This window comes from Gorilla gorilla, chromosome 14 (genome assembly GCF_029281585.2).
Source record: "Gorilla gorilla gorilla isolate KB3781 chromosome 14, NHGRI_mGorGor1-v2.1_pri, whole genome shotgun sequence".
Taxonomy (NCBI): Eukaryota; Metazoa; Chordata; class Mammalia; order Primates; family Hominidae; genus Gorilla; species Gorilla gorilla.
This window is the reverse complement of record NC_073238.2, coordinates 41,255,486-41,276,944: the sequence shown is the minus strand read 5'-3', so window position 1 is coordinate 41,276,944 and position 21,459 is coordinate 41,255,486.

Here is a 21,459-nt window from a genome sequence, read left to right as displayed (position 1 = left end):
CAGGAACAGGGACAGGTAGCCCCGGGGCTGCATTCCCAGCCCATCACCCATTCTGGTCCCCAGATCTCTCTAGGTCCGGGGCCCTGGGCACCTAAAGGCTGCTGTTTCTGGTGCTGTGGAAACCAACCCTTTTTTCTAGATGCCCTGGTGGGGCCTTTGCTTTCTGCAGACAGTCGCACCTATTGCCCAATCATGCTGCTTCTGGAGAAAATAAAACTGCCAAACCACAATTCAGCTGAGGCACCTCAAGCACTGACGTGTTCCTAAAAGATGGCTGTGCTCGGTGCCACACTGCAAGGGGGTACCCTGGGTGGTAGCCTGTATCCGAGCAGCTCCATCCCAGCAAAATGACTCGCTTCACACACGAGGATCTACAGGGCCCTTGTCCGCCTTTGACCAAGGTGGGAGTTGGCACGAGGGCTGAGCAGAGAGGGTTGGCCCTTGGACAGTGGGGCCATGGGGGCACCTCCTCTGTGAAGATGCACCTCTGGGGCTGCTGTGCTAAGGAATAGCCAGCGTGGTGTCCTTGTCCCAACCCCACCCTTCCCACGTGTCCACAGTTGATCCGAGCCTCTGTCAATGGCAAAACCAAACAGAGCCAAGGTGAGCTGCCTTAGGCCTGGAATGGACTCCTAGTGAGGGGCAGACTCCAGAACATTGAGTCCATGTGTTTGCCAAAAGCTGGCTTATTCTCCATCTGGCCCCTTCTCTCCAGGGCCACGGGGAAGCGTGGACATTCTGCTTGTTGCCGATCCATTTCCCCTGCATGGCGGTGCTGACAACCAGATCCCAGGTCCCAGGGCAGGGAGGAGATGGTAGCAGCAGGGGTGTCGTGGGCCGGTTCAGGACTAGTCTGTGCCACTGGGACTCTAGGTCCTAACTCAGTGTCAGGTGGAGGCTTTTTTGGGCTCTAGTCTTTGCAGACACCCTGACAGCCCTATCTGGCTTCAACAAGGGGTTTACTCAGACAACATCAACCCCTTTTGAATTCTGGTTGACCAGCAACCCATTATTTATGGGATGGAGGGCCTGGAAGCCAATGGCCTCCTGAGCACCAGCTCCTGACCTTGGCTGTGATCTTGGATGGGGCCTCTGGGTAACTGGGCTCAGGGCGTTCGGGCTGGCCAAGTTCTCAGGCCATTGGGTGAGCTGTGCTCTTTGGCTGGCCTTGACTATAGAAACTGGAACTTGGAGAACAAGGAAATAGCCCTACAGCAGAGTCATCTGGGAGAGACTGGATTTAGCTACAGCAGATAAACACACTTTTTTTTCTTTTTATTGCCCAAAGCTAAGCGATATGTACCTTGGTTGGAATTAGCAGGCTGAAAGTTCAAGAGATAAGCAGCTTCTCTTGGCGTGAGTGATCAGACTCATGGGGGCTTATTCAAGAGGCCCTGCCTTGGGCCTTGTCACCTTTGGAACATTTAGACCGCTGGGCTGGCACGGGGCTGGTCGCCCCTGCCTGTTTCACAATCCCTAGCAACAGGGAGCATGAGCAGGAGCTGGCACAACCTGTCACCTGGGCTTCACCTGTGTATGCCGTGGTGCTGCGGTCTTTATTCCTGATTCGAGTTCTGCAGGGCCACTAGAGGCAGAGATGGCAAAGATTTAGGGTCCTGGGCCAGGCCTTCCTGGAACGCACAGCCTGGCAGCAGGAAACCCCAGGTGGAGCTTAGCAGCAGATGTGCACATCGGCCTCTCTGCACCTTGCCATGGGAGAAAATTAGCCTCTGCTGAAACCAAGTTATTTGAACATTCGCAGTTGGGTGGTGTGCTTGTTAAAAGTGTGTTTTGGCTGAGCACAGTGGTTCATGTCGGTAATCCCAGCACTTTGTGAAGCTGAGGTGGGCGAATCATGAGGTCAAGAGATCGAGACCATCCTGGCCAACATGGTGAAACTCGTCTCTACTAAAAACACAAAAATTAGCTGGGCGTGGGGGCACACGCCTGTAGTCCCAGCTACTCGGGAGGCTGAAGCAGAAGAATCGCTTGAACCCGGGAGGCGGAGTTTGCACTGAGCCGAGATCGCGCCACTGCGCTCCAGCCTCATGACAGAGCGAGACTCTGTCTCAACAACAACAAAGTGTGTTTCCTGGGGCCCTTCCGCAGGCCTCCCCAGTCAGGGAGTGTGCAGCAGCGTTCACGCGCTAGATTGGGGAACTACCGGCTGGGCCCCTGATACCTGACCCTGTGTGTGAAAACCAAGAGCCCTAAGTCTCAAATGTGAAAAGTCACACTTTCTCTGGTTCAGTGTCTCCTTACTTCCTACCTCATTCTAGAAGTGCTTATGAAACACCTGGGTGCTAAGCTACCTCCTGGGCTCCCAGGACGTAACTGAATCACGTATCAAGTACTAAAGTCCTTGCTGCCCTCCTGGGACGCCAGGAGGTGGAGGACACAGGCAGGTGGGCCCTGTGTGCTGAATAGAGGGACACAGGTGACCCAGAGCCTTCTCGGGGCTGGCAGAAGCTCTAACTCAGCCTCGAGCCCTCCCCTTCCGTGGTGGAGTGTGTGCGTGTGTGTGCTGTGGGGTGGGGTCAGGGCAGTGCGTACTCACAGATCCACTGCCCTGGCTCCCAGACCCCATAACACTTTTGAGCTCCCGGCCTCCTGCCCTGGTGAGTTGTCATTTCAGAACATTCCACCCATGAAGGATTTAGCATCTGACAAAACATGTTTTTCACTTGCAGGATATTTTTTGGCTCAATGAATATATGGCATATTTGCTAACGGGTTCCTTAAAAGTGTCATCTTTGATCTTTTTCCAGGTTGGAGGAGGGGAGAAAGAAAGAGTAAAGAAAAAAAGAAAAGGAAAACAACAACAATGACAACAAATAAAACCTCGGGTGCTCTAACCCAAGTAAAACCTAAACACAAGAGGGCTGAGGCTGACTGTAAAATGCTCTCAATCGCTTAAGCTAATAAACCCAACTATCTTGAAGAGTAAACACCATATTGTTTTGCCAACTATTAGATTTTTACTACTCTCCAATAAAGCGAGCACTTTATTCCTTTCGAATAATATTCCATTCATTGTTTCCTAAAGATTAGCAATTGAAAGAGATGTCAACAATTTTCACTCTTTAAATTAAGTATAATAGGCTTTTATAGCACAGTATAAAGATATCGAAGGGAAAGGCTGCAATCAGAGCAGCTCGATGTTGCTTTTATCTATCAATACAGCCCCAATTTGACACTTGGGAGCAGAGGAAGCTTGTAAAGGGCCCACGGACCCCATAAAGCTGGTAACACTTGGATTAGTCTGACAGCTCACTTTCTGCACAGTAAAGTGATCATTTAATTAACTAATGGGGTTGTAAGCATGAAGGTTTATCTAATTAGCTCTCTTTCCCTTTGCCTCCTGGTAATTCTAGCTCTCAGTGTTTACATATTAACGGTAGCCTGGGCTGGGACCTGCCCGGGAGAAGAGCATTTTGCACAGGCCTCCCCGGGTCTCTGATTCGGCTTCTGTTGGAGGTGCTTCTGCAGAGTTGTGACATCATTGTTCCCAGAGAAAAATAGGACAGCTTCTATACCAGATAGTTTCACAGAGGCTGCAAACATCTGCTCCTCAGGGGCTTTCTATATTGTCTGTGCACACTTTTTTTTTTTTTTTTGAGACAGAGTCTCGCTCTGTTGCCCAGGCTGGAGTGCAGTGGTGTGATCTCAGCTCACCGCAACCTCCACCTCCTGGGTTCAAGTGATTCTCCTGCCTCAGCCTTCTGAGTAGCTGGGATTACAGGTGCCCACCACCACACCTGGCTAATTTTTGTATTTTTAGTAGCGATGGGGTTTCACCATGTTTATCAGGCTGGTCTTGAACTCCTGACCTTGTGATCCGCCCGCCTCGGCCTCCCAAAGTGCTGGTATTCCAGGCATGAACCACTGCACCTGGCCTGTCCGTGCACATATTAATCACATCGATTTAATAATGACTAGTGGTGCGTGTGTGCAAGTGTGAGAGTGTGTGTTCCTGTGTGCTGGGGCATCTGGGAGAGATTTTTCCCTCTGCATAGTGGCTTCACCTGTGCTGTGGACAATCGCCGTCCCAAATCCACCATCATCACACACAGACTTTGCCACCCTGCCCCCCACAGTACAAATAATGAAAATACTTGTTTCGTTTTGTTTTTTTTTGAGATGGGGGGTCTCACTCTGTCACTCGGGCTGGAGTGCAGTGGCATGATCACAGCTCACTGTAGCCTCACCCCATGGGCTCAATGATCCTCCCAACTCAGCCTCCCAAGAATCTGGGACTACAGGCTCATGCCATTGGGCCTGGTTGATACTTTTGATAGGGTGTGCCTTTCTACCTGCCCTTGACTAGACATGGAACTAGGCAGCCCTGTGTATAGGAATTCTTAATCCTGGCTCCCAGCATGAAGGCCCAGGATTCCTTACACAGCCCTGGATTCCTGGGGGCCTTCCTCAGGGGAAATCAAAATTGCAGCTGAGAAAGGTCACCTTGACTGCAGAGCCTGCCTCCTTTTTACAGGGCCCCAGGTGCCATTGAGCCTGGAGGGGCCAATGTGTGACTCCAGGTCCTAGAGACACTGGAGGGACCACCCTGAGCTTCCAGAGGGTGAGGGGTGAGGGGTGTCATCCGCTCTGACAACAATGCTGGAGGGAACAAAAGCGCTCGATGGAAGCATCACCTTGTAGACCTAACTGCTAGTTTTCATCCAGAGGACAGCAGTGGGGTGGACGCAGGCCTGTGAGGGGCCCATTCCAGAGGTCAGTCCTAATGGAAGCTCTCAGCACCTTTTGATTCAAGCCATTACCCAAGTGTGAATTTTGGTGACTCCAGTACTCACCCAGAGTGGCCCTCAGCCACCTGTATCTGAGCTGCTGAGCAGCAGGGCGGCCAGAAGCTTCGAGAGGAGTGGGGTCAGCAGAGGGTGGGGAGGGATGTTTTGGGCTGGTGGGCCTGTGCCCACCCTTCTCCAGACACCCTCCTCCCCTCCCGCTTCTCTGCCTCATTCTGGGAGTGACCATCTCATCTGAGGACTTTTCAATGCTCCCCCAAAAAATGATTTTGAAACTTTTTAAAAGTAACTTACTTTTTAAATATTGTGGTAAAATATACATCACATAAACTTTACCAATTTTAACCATTTTTAAGTGCACCAGTGACATTAAATACATTCACATCATCACCACTATCTACAGAACTCTTTCATCTTGCAAAACTAAAACTGTCCTCATTAAACAACAACTCCCCACTCTTTCCCCCAGCCCCTGCAACCACCGTTCTACTTTCTGTCTCTATGAGTTTCGCTACTGTAAATACCTCATATGAGTAGAATCATACAATATTTTTCCTTTTGCACTGATTTATTTAATTTAGCATAATGTCCTCAAGGTTCACCCATGTTGTAGCATGTGTCAGAATTTCCTTCCTTTTTAAGGCTGAATCGTGTTCCATTGCTTGTGTGAACCATATCATGCTTATCCATTTTTCTGTTGAAACCATCAAAATGCAATCTTTGCTTTCATTCTCGAATAGTTTTCCCAACACATTTTTGGTAAGAAGGTTTAATAAAGAAGGGCTATTTAATCCTAAGCATGATTCCTTCTCATTTAGCTAATACTTTAATAGTTATTTTATAATAATTGATTCATGGCCAGGTGTGGTAGTGCATGCCTGTAATCCCAGCACTTTGAGAGGCCGAAGCAGGTGGATCACCTGAGGTCAGGAGTTTGAGACCAGCCTGGCCAACATGGTGAAACGCTGTCTCCACTAAATACAAAAAATTAGCTGGGCATGGTGGCGCATGCTTATAATCCCAGCTACTTGGGAGGCTGAGGCAGGAGAATTGCTTGAACCCTGGAGTTGGAGGTTACAGTGAGCCGAGCTCATGCCATTGCACTCCAGCCTGGGCAACAAGAGTGAAACTCCGTCTCAAAAAAAAAAAAAATTTGATTCAAATACAATTCAAGCCTAGTGTTCTCAGAAGGGCAGGAAACCAGCATCACTTCATTTACACCTCTTATGAAGAGGCGCTGAGGACAGGGCCTTGTGTTAAGAATTTGAGTAGGACGACACTGTCATCTTGTGGCTATTTGTACCAATAGCAACTTCATCCTAAAGCCAGGATTAGTAATTTCTGTACACAGGGTTACACAGGGATCCATTTCTGGTCAAGAGCAGGTAAAAAGTCATGCTCTATCAAAAGTATTTTATACTACTTGGGGGGCTAGAGTCAGCATTGTACCCTGAAGTGATAGAGGCCATGGCAGATACAGTCCTTGTTCCCTTTGCCTGTCCCAGACCCTGCTGCTCAGAGGAAGCTGTGGCAGGGGACATTGGCAGGAGAGTTCATTACTATTCATCTTACCCACAGACACAATGAGGACACATCTGAGTCTAGAGTGCGTTCTCTAACTGTCTTTAGTTTAAGAAGGTCTTTGGGGCAGGAATCTCTCTCCTTTCTTTCTTCCTCCCCTTCTTTCCTTCCTTCCTTTTCTCCTCCTCTTCCTTCTTTCTCTTCTTCATAACTGCTTCATTGAGATATAATTCATATGCCAGTGAACTCGCCTGTTTAGAGTGTACAATTGAATAGTTTTTAGCTCTTATATTCACAGAGTTGTGCAACCACCATCACAATTTTAGAACACCCTCATCTCCTCCCAAGGAAATTCCATACCCTTCAGCCGTGACCCCTCGATCTCCCCTTCTCTCCTAGGCCCTGCCAACCACTAAGCTACTTTTTTGTCTCTATGGATTTGCCTATCCTGGGCATTTCACATAAACAGAATCACTTGATTGTGTGATCTTTCTTGGCTGGCCTTTTTCGTTAGCTTAGTGTTTTCAAGGCCCATCTATGTTTTATCATGTATTAGTATTTCTTTCCTTTTTACTGCTGAATATATTCCTTTGTATGAATGTGCTACATTTTATTTATGCACTCGTCAGTTGATAGACATTAGAGCTGTTTTTACTTTTTGGCAATTTTGAATAATGCTGCTGTGAACGTTCGTGTGCAAGTTTTTGTGTGAGCCTGTTTTCATTTTTTGTGTGTGCATATACCTAGGAATGGAATTACTGGGTCAAATGTTAACTATGTTTAATATTTTGACGCTTCTTTCCCCACATTGTCACCAGCTGTTGTTGTCATTTTTAATCTGACCATCCTGTGGGTGTGAAGAGGTAGCTCATTATGATTTGATTCACATTTCCCCGATGGATAATGATGTTGAGCATCTTTTCATGTATTTGCTGGGCATTTGTGTATCTTCCATGGAGAAATGCCTAGCCATGTCTTCTGCTCATTTTAGAATTAAGTGGTTCCTCTTCTTGTTATTGAGTTGTAAAGAGTTCTTTACAATTCCCTTATCAGATATATGATACAATCCCATGATCAGATATATGATTTGCAAAATTTTTCTTCCATTCAATAGGTGTCTTTTCATTTTCTTGATGGTGTCCTTTGAAGGACAAATGTGTTAATTTTGATGAAGTCCAATTTATCTATTTTTCCTTTTGTTGCTCATACTTTAGGTCTCATATCTAAGAAGCCTTTGCCAAATCAAAGGTCATGAAGATTTAGTCATATGCTTTCTTCAAAGAGTTTTACAGTTGTATCACTTACATTTAGGTCTTTGATCCCTTTTGAGTTGTGTGTGTGTGTGTGTGTGTTTATATATGTGTAAGGTGTGGGATAAATGTACAGCTTCAAATGGATATCCATTTGTTGTAGCACAATTTGTTGAAAAGACCATTCTTTGCCCTATTGAATTGTTTTGACATTCTTGATGAAAATCAATTAACTGTAATTGTGAGGCTTTATTTATGGACTGTCAGTTCCTTTTCATTGACCTTTATGTCTAGCTTTATACCAGTACCACTTTGTCTTGATTGCTATAGCTTTGCAGTAAGTTTTGAAATAAGGAATTGAATTGTGAGCCCTTCAGCTCAGTTCTTCTTTTCAAGATTGTTTTTGTTATTCTGGGTCCTTCGAATTTCCATATAAATTTTAGGATTGGCTTTTCAATTTTTGCACAGAAGTCAGCTGGGATTTTGGTAGAGATTGCACTGACTCTGTAGATCACTTTGGCGAGTATTGTCATCTTGACAATATTAAGTCTCTTGATCCAGGACTATGGGATGTCTTTCCATATATTTAGATCTTCTTTAAGTTTTAAAATTGTTTTTATCATTTCATTTTTTATTGTTCATTGCAAATGTATAGAAATACAATTTATTTTTGCCTCTTATCTTGTATCCTGCTACTTGGCTGAACTCATTTACTAGTCTGATTAGTTTTTAGTTGATTTTTTAGAATTTCCTGTATACAAGATCATGTAATCTGTGAACAGAGATGGCTATATTTCTTACCCTCCAATTGCTTTTATTTGATTTTCTTACCCAACTGCTCTGACTAGAACCTGCTGTACAATGTTGAAGAAGTGGCACAGGCATCTTTCTTGGGGCCTACCTGTGGCTCCATCCACAGGTTTGTCACCTGCTGGTATATAGGTTGTCTTCATTGACATCTTTGGAAATTGTGTGGATCAGAACAGTGTCAAAGACAGAACTCAATGACCAAATGGAAAAATAATTTTATTTCTTAATAGACATTAATCCTTTAATCAACAGTCTTTGGATATGACAGATGCAGCTATTAATACACTTGCCTGAATCATACACAATCCAAATTACTTCATCTTGATGATAACATTCTCCCTGAAATATTATGAAATGGTCTTCCTGAAAACCAGAACTATTATGTCTGTCTTTGATCTGTTCCACCAGTCTAGTGACTTGATAGGGTCTCTCAAGAAGGGAAATTCCTACTCACGCACACGCGCGCGCACACACACACACACACATGCTTCTCTTCTGCTCTCTGCAGTCCCCAATAGCTGGACCAAGTTGTCTCCCCAGCCTGGAGGTCAGCTCACTCTGTTTTCCAAATCAATCTGAATATGGAGTGAACTGTCTTTGGTGCTTACTATGTTTTGAGATCTGACCTGTCTAGGTTCTTTAGGGTCATTAGTGTGTGAGGCCTCTGAAAGATGGAAACTCATTTGTTTGTTCACTGCTGTACTCCAGGACCCAACTGGTGTTTGCCACACCAGAGGCACTCAATATGTATGTGCTGATTGGGTGAAAAGTGCATTATAGGCATAGGGAGGGAGAGGGATGGGGTGATTTGAATGGGGGAGAAATGGAGCTAGAAATGGAAATAGAATCAGTCGTGGAGCTTGGCAGGAGAGGAAGGAAGAGAAGCCAGGTCATGCCGGCCCTAATCACCACTATGACTTCTGTGGTTGAGGACGCCTGGAGTAGATAATGCTCAGTTCGTATTATTTTCATAAATCAATGAATGTAAGAAACAGAGTAGGGAGTAAAGAGACAAAAAGAATAGCAAAGCATAATTATTCTCAAAAGATGAAAGAAACAAAACCCTGCACCTTCAGTAAGTTTCCATCTTGGCTCATAAAAAAAAAAAAAGTCTTTAGGGCCCGTCTACAAGGCTGAGATTCTGCAGGGAGAGTGCACTGCAGACCACCTGGCCATATGGCCAGTGTTTTTTTCCTGATAATGGCATTTTCCCTCTATTCCTGCCTCCTTCCTACCCTAGTAAGCTAGGCTGAACAGCTGGAGGATAACATGTCTTTCCTTTCTTTCTCTTAAGGACCATAGCTCCCAGGCTTCTTGGTTGTTGGTTCTGGGTCACTGTTCCAAGCCTCTCTCTTTCCCATTTCACATTCCTAAGTGCTTTCTAAGCAAAGGACACCCCAAGACCAAAAGATATGCAGAAAATAATAGGAAAAAAATGGGCACTAAAGGTCGAAATTCTCAAAAGTCCAAACATTCAACACCGCGTCTGCCCCTCCACCCAATCACCTTGGCCAAAGCATCCATCCCTCTTTGTTTTGCTAATACCCAGTGTTAGAATCTTTTATTGCTGAAGGTCTCACTTTAGAATGCCTGCACCTAGGAATTGAGGGACAGGGATTTCCCTGTCAATATCTACAGTGGTGGAGAGGAAGCCAGTCCTCAAACAGACTGAGAGAGGTGAGGGGAACCCAAAAGAGTACAGCATCAGGGAAGAAGTGTTTCAAAGCGGGCAAGGAGAATCCACAAAACCAAATGCAAAGAGGAGTCAGAAAAGTGAGGACTGGCTGGGCGTGGTGGCTCAGGCCTGTAATCTCAGCAGTTTGGGTGGCTGAGGCGGGTGGATTGCTTGAGGCCAGGAGTTTGAGACCAGCCTGGCCAACATGGTGAAACCCCGTCTCTACTAAAAATAAAAAAATTAGTCAGGCTTGGTAGTGGGCACCTGTAATCCCAGCTACTTGGGAGACTGAGGCAGGAGAATCACTTGAACCTGGGAAACAGAGGTTGCAGTGAGCTGAGACTGCGCCACTGCACTCCAGCCTGGGTGACAGAGTGAGACTCAGTCAAAAAAAAAAAAAAAAAAAAAAAAGAAAAAGGAAAAAGAGCGAGGATTTACACAAGGCTTTGGGAATCTGGGGTCTTTGTTTATGAAAGCAGCTCCCATTCCCATGGAGCTAGGGATGGAATAAAGACAGCAGTAGGTTAAGGAGTGAATGGGAGATGAGGGAGGGCGACGGCGATTACCTATTTCAAAGGATAGTGGACTCTAAGGTTATCTGATGAAAATGAATGGAAGAGAGTGAGAGAGATGGTTCAAGAGATGGTCACAAGTCTGAAGTAGCTGCTGAGAAGACTGGGAGAGAAAGCAGGAAGGACTCTGGGCTGAACTGAGCGCTGCTGAGTTGCGCTGTGTGGCTGTGGGGTGTGGGACAATCAAACACTGACCTGGCCGGTCCTATACGTAATGGATTGCTGCTGTGTCTGCCTGACACTGATTTGCTGCACCTGGCAATACTAGTGTGGCTCCTGCTCACAGTCATTTGATGTCTCAGGTGCAGGTATTCAATGGCTAGGAGGGCATTGCAGGGTTGAGTTTTTGAATGGCAGATATTCCTCTGCCTCTGGTGTCACAGCTTTCCTCCAGAATACTAAGGATCTGTGCAGCGACTCTCCTGTTGAAGCTCCACATATCATCCTTAACACCTGTGGATATTCCTAGCACATGGGATCTGTCAGATTACACAGCCCGGGGGAGGGCTGTTTATACCACAGTTTGCTACTGCAGAGTCCAATCTCACTCTGAGCCCTACTCAAAACTTACAGCTTTCTGAGTCACCAAATTGAGGTCAGGGTGATATTCTCAAGTGTAGTATGTGCTGTCTCTACAATCCAAAGAGGCTTATTCACCGTGGAGTATTGCTCTTAGTGGTAGGAGGCTGAAAGCACAATCACTTGTTCTTTTCCTCAGAGGAGATAGCTCAGCTCATCTAAGACTGCTAGACTCTGAAAATATTCATCCACCTGGCAGAATTCTGGGTCTTTTTGGTTTACTTTTTGCCCTGTGGGACAGTTTTGTTTTCTCAGGGACTCCAGAGTACCTGACACTTCCTGATCTCTAGGTCTAATTAACATGATGTCATAAATACAATCAGTGTGATGATTTGTGGAAGGTTCATGTGATCAAGTTCTTTTCAGATTATACTATTTAGAAAGGAGGAGAGTTAACACAGCCCTGAGGTCAGATCGTGAATGTGTACTGCTGTCTGTTCCAAGTGACTGCAGCAACGTCTGATCCTCCTTCCTGCCGGGGACTGAAAAGACATACTCTCCAGACTAAAAGCTGCATGCCAGTTTCCTAAGTCTGTGTTGGCTGCAGTAAAGCTATCACCGCTAGCACAGCAGCTGCAATTGAGCCTAGCAAGGGGTTAAGTTTACTACAGTCCCAAATGATCCTTTTGATTTTTGCAGGGGCCCAGACTGGTGAATGAAATGGGGTGCTATCAATCTCATAAGGCTGGAGTTAAGATGTTGGGAGGGCTGAATTCTTTTCTGGAGGCTTTGAGAATGAATCTGCTTCCAATATCATTGAGGTTTTTGGGCAGATTCAGTTTTTTGCAGCTGCAGAACTGAGGTCCCTGTTTCCTTGTTGGCTGTTATCCGGGAGTCAATCTGTGCTCCTAGAGGCTGCCCAAATTACCTCAAGTGCATCCCATGTGGACCCCTTCCAGCAACTGGAAGTGGGGGTGAGGGGGATAGGGGAGAAGACCCTCTCATGCTTTTAATTTCTTTCTTTTTCCTTTTCTGTCTCATTACTTTGACTCCAGCCAGAGAAAGTTCTCTGCTTAATTTAAGGACTCATGTGCTTAGGTTGAGCCCATCCAGGTAACAGAGGATAATCTCCCTATTTAAGGTCCCTAACTTTAGTTGCATCTAGAAAGCCCTTTGCCATATAATGCAACATATTAATAGGATCCAGGGATTCAGGTGTGGACATCTTTGGGAGCCCACTATTTTGTGTACCACGGTGAACCATTTCCTATGCTCATTTGTCTCAGAAAACATAGTATGTCACAGCAGAAAAAGAGAAAAATAGGACATGTTTCCTAAACTTCAGTTTCAAGGCCCTACCCAGTCTTTGATAGAGGATTCCTGTACTTTGACAATACAATAAATTTTGGAGTCCATAAGGGGCCAGGGGAATGCAGAGGTCAAGGTCCTATGTTGTAAAGGGAGTTCTGGTGGGAATTCTCTGGCGACACAGCAGGCAAAAGACATTTCCAAATGGGCATCTGATATTCAGTATGGAACGATTTCCATCACTGTGATACAAGTCCTGAGGCCCTTTCTACCCCAAACCCAGATGCTTTGTGAGAGGTGTTTTTGCAGGAGTTGAGGGGAAGCTTAGGTTCCCATCTAGGTTAATGTGATCTGTGACAAACAGTGGAAGCTGAAGCCTTGGGTGAAGACTAAGAGCAATGCCAACTGCTATTAGAAATAACCCCCCAAATGCCATGGTTCAAAAGTGATAAAAATTTCTTCCTTTTTTTTTTTGAGATGAAGTCTTGCTCTAATTTCTTCCTTTTTTTTTTTTTTTTTTTTGAGATGAGGTCTTGCTCTGTCACCCAGGCTGGAGTGCAGTGACAAGATTATAGCTCACTGCAGACTTGAACTCTTGGGCTCGAGCGATCCTCCTGCCTCAACCTTCTGAGTAGCTTGGACTATAGGTATGCACCACCATTCCTGGATAACTTATTTTTTATTTTTGGGATAGAGTCTCACTCTATTGCTCAGGCTGAAGTGCAGTGGCATGATCTCGGCTCACTGCAACCTCTGCCTCCCAGGTTCAAGCGATTCTTGTGCCTCAGCCTCCCAAGTAGCAGGAACTACAGGCTCAAGTCACCATGCCCAGCTAATTTTTGTATTTTTAGTAGAGATAGGGTTTTGCCACGTTGGCCAGACTGATCTCCAACACCTGGCTCAAGTGATCCACCTGTTTTGGGCTCCTAAAGTGCTTGGATTACAGGCATGAGCCACTGCACCTGGCCAGGGCTTTTTTTTTTTTTTTTTTTTTTTTTTTTAATTTTGGTAGAGTTGGAGGTCTTTCTCTGTTGACCAGGCTCATCTCGAACTCCTGACCTCAAGCAATCCTTCAGCCTCAGCCTGCAAAAGTGCTGGGATTGCATGTGTGAGACACTGCATCTGGCTGGAAGTTTGGAAGTTTATTTCTGACTTTTGAGGTCCAAAATTGGTGCAGGATATTTCTGTGGGTGGCCTCAGACTGACCCAGTTCTTCCCCCTTTCATACTTGCAGTTCTCAAGAATAACTGTAGAATATGCCTAGAATACAACATCCTGAGATGGGCTGCCCAAAACAGCCTGATCCTTGTTCCTGTTCCTCCTAGAAAATGTAACATCTTGAGCTAGAGAGGAAATGCCTGGGGCAGCCAAGGCTTTGATTCTCTCTTCCCTGGAAGTAGAATGCCCCTCAAGGTTTTAGCCCAGTGGGTCATGTGCCCCTGAGCTCTATAACCCAGGGCAGGCTGCCTTTTGGGGGTCCCTCAGCTGTGATGCAAGTGAGACATGCACAGTTGAGAATCCATCCACCCTGGACAGCTTTCTTGAGCCTTGGAGGCCTGATATGGTTTGGCTCTGTGTCCCCACCCATATCTCATGTTGAATTGTAATTCCCAATCTTGGGGGAGGGTCCTGGTGGGAGATGATTGGTTCATGGGGATGGATTTCCCCCTTGCTGTTCTTGTGATAGTGAGTGAGGTCTCATGACTTCTGATGGTTTAAAAGTGTGTGGCTATATACCCAGTAATGGGATTGTTGGGTCAAATGGTACCCAAAGGACTATGAATCATTCTACTATAAAGACACATGCACACATATGCTTACTGTAGCACTATTTACAATAGCAAAGACATGGAATCAACCCAAATGCCCATCAATGACAGACTGGATAAAGAAAATGTGGTACATATACACCATGGAATACTATGCAGCAGTAAAAAGGAATTAGTTCATGTCCTTTGCAGGGACATAGACGAAGCTGGAAACCATCATTCTCAGCAAACTATCGCAGGAACAGAAAACCAAACACCGCATGTTCCCACTCATAAGTGGGAGTTGAACAGTGAGAATACATGGACACAGGGAGAGGAATAACACACACCAGGGCCAGTCGGGGGGTGGGGGGCAAGGGGAGGGATAGCATTAGGACAAATAGCTAATGCATGCGGGGCTTAAAACCTAGACAATGGGTTGGTAGATGCAGCAAACCACCATGACACATGTATACCTGTGCAACAAACCTACACATTCTGCACTTGTATCCTGGAACTTAAAGTTAAAAAAAAGTGTGTGGCACTTGCCTCTTTACTGTCTCTCTCTCTCCTGAGGCCTCCCTGGCTGTGCCTCCTCTATAGCCTACAGAACTTTGAGTCAATTAAACCTCTTTTCTTTATATATTACCCAGTCTCAGGTAGTTCTTCATAGCAGTGTGAGGATGGACTAATATAAGGTCTGGCTCACAATGAATCTTATGCTGTTTTGTCCCTTGCTGCCTTCTGCACGTCATAAATCTGCTTTATATAACTTGTTGCACGTGTGTGTTCTGTCTCGCTGGACTCAGACAAGTTGGTTGGTAACCAGTACATGATGAACCTACTTTATAACTGGTTTCCAGATCAGAGAAGGGTTCTCCTTCAGGTAGTGATTCAGCATCCCAGGATCATTAATCTAGTGGCTTCCCCATCTTCTGCGAATCATTTTCATGCTCTTTTTTATGATCTGGCAGAAGGGGAAAGAGCACAGAGACCCATACACAGGAAGGTTTCATGGGCCAGGCTGGAGCCCAGTTACATGACCACCCTAACCACGGGAGGCTGGGAAACATAATCCAGTTGTGTGCCCAAGGAGAGAGAAGGGTTTCATGAACAACATTTCCTGCCATGGGACAATAGGGAACAACGGAATGAACAGAAGCCCAGCACTGACTGTTACTGTTCACAGAGCAAGTTAGTTTAGTTACCTAAAGTGACTATATGTCAGCTTAGAATATGAAGCTATTTTCACATGAACTCCTATGAAAAAACAATGGCGCTTGTCAGAGGCCTGTCAGCTCTCAATAGTGTCCCATTATTGGCAGAGGCTGCCGCAGTGGAATAAAGCAGAAACTGCCTTCTAAATCATAAGACTCCATACTCAAACAGCTCAGAGTCTAATCAGCATCCTCTTCAGAAAGAGCAGGAAGTTTGCAGAGTGGGAAGGCTTGGCCCCTGTTGTGGTGGTGGGGGAGCTGGTTGTGTTGGGGCCTATTCAGATGAGAGATCATTGAGTGGCCTTGTGTATGATACTGCAGGACCTGAGTCCACTGAAAGCTTTGGCCATTTTTTTGGACTCCTAGTGGGATAGGAGCTGCTGGGAGAAGCTTCTCCTAAAGGAGACCCAGTGGGACCTGGTGAAGCAGGAGTAGAACCCTGAAAGAGTCCCAGTGAGGAGTAGTCTTGGTTGCTAAGTGTTTTAGTCCATTTGTGTTGCTATAAAGGAATACCTGAGGCTGGGTAATTTATAAAGAAAAGGGGTTTACTTTTCTCACAGTTCTGCAGGCTGTACAAGAAGTGTGGCCCCAGTATCTGCTTCTGGTGAGGAACTCAGGATGCTTCCACTCATGGTGGAAAGGGAAGAAGAATTGGGGTGTGCAGAGATCACATGGTGAGAGAGGAAGCAAGAGAGAGAAAAAGAGAGAGAGAGAGAGCAGGGAGATGTCAGGCTCTGTTAACAACCAGCTCTCATGGGAGTTAATAGAGCAAGAACTCACTCAGCACTGTGAGGACAGCACCAAGACATTCATGAGAGATCTGCCTCTGTGACCCAACTACCTCCCACTAGGCCTCACCTCCAACATTGGAGAACAAATTTCAACATGAGATTTGGAGAGATAAGCATCCAAACTATAGCATTCTGCCCTTGGCACCCCAAATCTCACGTCCTTCTCACATGCAAAATACCATCATTTCTTCCCAATATTCCCAAAAGTCTTAATTCATCTCAGCCTTAACTCAAAAATCAAAGTTCAAAGCCTCCTCTGAGACTCAAGGCAAGTCCCTTACAACTGTGAGCCTATTAAATCAAAATCAAGTTATTTACTTCCAAGATACAATGGTGGTGCAGGCATTGGATAGACACTCCCATTCCAAAATGGAGAAATCAGCCAAAAGAAAAGGGTAATAGGCCCTATGCGAGTCTGAAACCCAGCAGGGCAGACATTAAACCTTAAAGCTTAAAAATAATCTCCTTTGATGCCATGCCCCTGGGCACACTGGTGTGAGGAGTGGGCTCCCAAGGCCTTGGGCAGCCTGGTCCCATTGCTTTTCTAGGCATGTCCCCTGTGGCTGCTTTCATGGGTTGTAGTTGAGTGCCTGCAGCATTTCCAGGTAGGGTCTCAAGTTACTTCTGACAATGGTAGGTCGGCAGCCCCCTTCCCACAGTCCCAGTAGGCAGTGTCCCAGTGGGGACTCTGTGTGAGGGCTCCAACTCCCCCACATTTCCCCTCAGCACTGTGCTAGTAGAGTCTCTCTGTGAGGGCCCCGTCCCTATGATAGGCTTCTGCTTGGGTACCCAGGCTCTCAGATATATCCTCTGAAATCTAGGTAGAAGCCACCAAGCCTCCACCATTCTTGCATCCTGTGTGTTTGCAGACTAACATCAGGTGGAAGCTTCCAAGGCTTACAGCTTGTGCCTTTCAGAGTGTTGGCCAGAACATAACCTGAAGTTGTTTGAGCCACAGCTGGAACCAGAGTGGCCTGGATATGAAAAGCAGTGTCAGTATCTCAAGGCAGCACAGTACAGCAGCACCCTGGGCCTGTCCCCAAAAATAATTCTGTCCTCTGAGGCCTCTGAGCCTGTGATGGGAAAAGTATCCTTGAAGATTTCTGAAATGCCTCTGGGGCCTTTTCCTCATTGTCTTGACTATTAGTACCTGGCTCCCTTTTATCTGTGCTAATCTCTCTAGCAAGTGATTGCTCTATAGCACCCTTGGATTCCTCTTCTGAAAATGCTCTTTCCTTCTCTCTGACACAGCCAGGCTGCAAATTTTCCAAATTTTTATGCCCTGTTTCCTTCTTCTCTACCAATTTACCATAAGAAGTTAGAAGTAAACACACAGTAGTCTGAGCACTTTACTGCTTAGAAATTTCTTCCTCCAGATATCCTAGGTCATCACTCTTAAGTTCAGCCTTCCACAAAGCTCTACAGCAAGGACACAAAGCAGTCAAGTTTTTTGCTAGGGTGTAACAAGGGGGACTTTGCTCCAGTTCCCAATAAGTTCCCTATTTCCATCTTGAGAACCTGGCAGTGTGGGCTTCTTATTTAAAACATTTATTTTTTACTTTTTTTGAGACAAGGTCTCACTCTGTCACTTAGGCTGGAGTCCAGCAGCATAATCTTGGCTCACTGCAACCTCTGTCTCCCAGGCTTAAGTAATCAATCCTACCACCTCAGCCTTCCAACTAGCTTGGACTACAGGCATGTGCCACCACATCCAGCTAATTTTATTTTATTTTTGGTAGAGATGAGGTTTTGCTATGTTGCCCAGTCTGGTCTTGAACTTCAGGGCTCAAGGGATATGTCTACCTTGGCCTCCCAAAGTTTTGCGGTGTGGCCTTTACTATCTGTATTTCTATCAGCATTTTGATCATAATGACTTGATTAATCTCTAAGAAGTTACAAACTTTCCCTTGTCTTTCTGTCTTCTGAGCCTTCCAAACTCTTCCAACCTCTGCCCATTACCCAGTTCCAAAACCATTTCTACATTTTCAGGTGTCTTTATAGCAACACCCCACTCCCTGGTACTAATTTTCTCTCTGTTTGTGTTGCTATAAAGGAATACCTGAGACTGGTCATTTATACAGAAAAGAGGTTTATTTGGCCTATGGTTCTGCAGCCTGTACAAGCAACATGGCACCAGCATCTGCTTCAATGTGAGGGCCTCAGGCTGCTTCTACTCATGGCAGAAGGTGAAGGGGAGCTGCATGTACAGATATCACATGGAGAGAGAGGCAGCAAGAAGAACGGGGGAGGTGACAGGCTCTTTTTAACAACCGGCTCTTGTGGGAGCAAATAGAGTGAGAACTGGTTCATTACTAAGAGAACGGCACTAAGCCATGTATGAGATCCACCCTCATGACCCGAACACCTCCCACCAGGCCCTAGTTTCAACACCGGGGATCAAATGTCAACATGAAGTCTGGAGGGTCAAATATTCAAACAACAGCACTAAGCCATGATCCCTCCCGGAAGTGGGGGCAGAAACGGCTGTGACTGGAGCCTCAGCAGCCCTGTCACCCTCATGCACCCTTGCACGCCAAATCCACACTGGCTCCTGCGTATACACGGCCTCCAGCCTGTATTCTAGCTTTATGTGACCATCTGAGAGGTCAAGGTTACTGTGCTCAGAGAGACCAACGCCACAGTGGGGAACAAGTGAATTGACTTCAAGCCTTGCTCCCGGCTGGCGCCCATGAGTGTCTCTAGCCCATCAGTGCTGGTCCTGTGCCAATCTCAAGTCTACGCTGGCCCCTGACCCCAGGGTCTCTTGCTTCAGTGAAACTCTTACCTCTGTCTCTGCTCCTGTGCCCCTGACTTGGCTGCCTCCCTTGGGTTTCAGGGAAATACCTGCCCCATTTTGTAATGCAAGGCTCCCGGTGGAGAATGTAAAGGAAGTCAGCTGTTGATGCTGAGTGCCAAGTGTTAGTAGCCTTTCAATGCCAAGAGTACCCTCCTGCCCCCCAACGTGTGCACTCTGTTAAGTTCACATAGTCCACAGGCGAATCGTGGCTGCCTGAGCTTCGTTGTTTTTAATGTGACACCCTGGCTTTATCAGTTTTTATCCCAAAGAAGGTGTCTTAGTCCATTTGGGCTATGGCAAAAATGCCACGGACTTAGTGGCCTCAACAACAAGCATTTATTCCTCACAGTTCTGGAGGCTGGAAGTCCAAGATCAAGGTACCAGCAGACTCAGTGTCTGGGGAGAACCCGTTTCCTGGCCCACAGATGGCGCCTTCTCGCTGTGTCCTCATGGGGTGGGAGGGCTGAGAGAGCTCTTTGGGGTCTCCTTTACACGGGTACTAATCTCATTCACGAGGGTTCCACGTTCACGACCTAATCACCTCCCAAAGGCCGCACCTTCCAATCACCAACACACTGAGGTTAGGTTTTGATATACGAATTTGCGGGGGCACAAACATTCAGTCTATAGCAGAAGCAGATATTTTATAATTTTTAAGCCCGCTTAGGTACAGAGGCCTGCGTGGTCTCACGAGCCAATACTGACTACCCGGAGCTCATTCCTCCACATTGAACATGGACTCTGGCTGGGGGCCTGGCTTGGAGCGTGGCGTGTGCCACCACTACCACATCTTCAGAGAACGTAATTCCATTAGAACCCCCTGTAAGGTTCTCAAATGCCCACTGCCCCCTCAGCCATGCTGTGGCCTTTCCCTGCAAGGTGGTGTTGCTCTGAACTGTTTTACTAGATGGTGATGGGCACGAGGCTGGCACCTACCTGCAGGACAATGGCTGTTGTGTGCTATGTGTTCACCAGGTTTTAGACATTTATCTCCAATCCCTAAAACTCCCCCTTAAAGTGAATATCACCCTTCTTTTCATTTATGGAAGAGGAATCTGAGGCTGGAATGTAGGGCCCGCAGGATAGTGCGGTCTTAAGCCCCAGGCTGAGTGGCCCCCTCAAGACCACATGGCCCTGCTTTCCTCCACTGGTGACTGAGTGAGGCCTGCTGTCGCCTGCCAGGGCTGAGGCCTTCTCTTCCACCAGCAACCCTAGGTCTGGGGTCATGTTAGCCTGTGTCTCGGGGCTCTCAGGAGGGCGGGGGCTGCACATTTCTGGAAGGCAATGTCCTAAGCTGGTGCTGGTCTCAGAAGCACTAACCCAGGCCGGCAGATTTGCTTCCTTCCCCCTGGTCACCTAAGCACAGTATTTTTCTATTTGTTATGGGAGTTGTCACATTGCAACTGTACTTTGTTCATGAGGAGGTGACTGATCTCTGTAGAGTTTTTCATTTCTTGCCTTGCAGGCATTCATTTATCCAGTTTGTTGCAATCCCCACAGTCATCATGGTCCCACCTTTCTGCCCACATCTCTTGCACAGCCCCTCCCACCGAGCCTGTCCACCCCAGTCCTGTGCACCCACTCAGATGGGGATGCCCCTCTCCCCACCAGGTCCAGCATCTTCCATCAAGCCTTTCCCAGGCGATGGCTGGTGATGTTCCTTCAACAGCCAGGCCCGACAGAGTGGTTGACTGTCTGGGAGAACCCCAGTCTGTTAGGCCTCCAGGGACTCTGATAGCACTTACCATCTTTTTTGTGCTAATTTTAATGACATGATCCCCTTGGGCAGAACTGTTAAATAAAGGCACCTCTTCCTCCAGGTCAGATGTTGACTTCTGCTGGGTGCCTGGCTTGAAGTACAGCATATGCCAAATGTCAGCTCTGGGTCTCCCCTCAGCTGGGTGACTTTGTGCAGTGCACAGACTGTGCAACTATGTATTTCAGCCCTGTAAGCCACTGCTGCTCTTAGGCCTCTGACTTGGGAAAAGATTTGACATTTATACCACTCAACAGTCACCGCCCTTCCCTGGAGACCCTCAGGACCCATGGCTGTAACAGGAGCTCCCTTGATTGCAGGCCACACCGCATATTAGAGTCTGATGTATCCTTGCTTCAGTTATTTAACACGGGTCTTTGCAGCTGGCCACTGCTCGTCCCTGGCCTCACACCTCTTTTCATGCCTGCTGAGACGAGGCCACTGAAGCTTCTTTTTAGTTCATCTCTGAACTGGAATCTCTCTTTAAGGACAGAGGGAAGCTGGCTTTGCATACGAGGGCATCTTGTTGTTCGACCCTTAACTCAGACTTGTCTTTTTTTTTTTTTTTTTTTGACAGTTTCACTCTGCCTCCCAGGCTGGAGTGCAATGGTGCAATCTCAGTTCACTACAACCTCCACCTCCTGGGTTCAAGTGACTCTCCTGCCTCAACCTCCTGAGTAGCTGGGACTACAGGCACAGGCCACCCTCTCCGGCTAATTTTTGTATTTT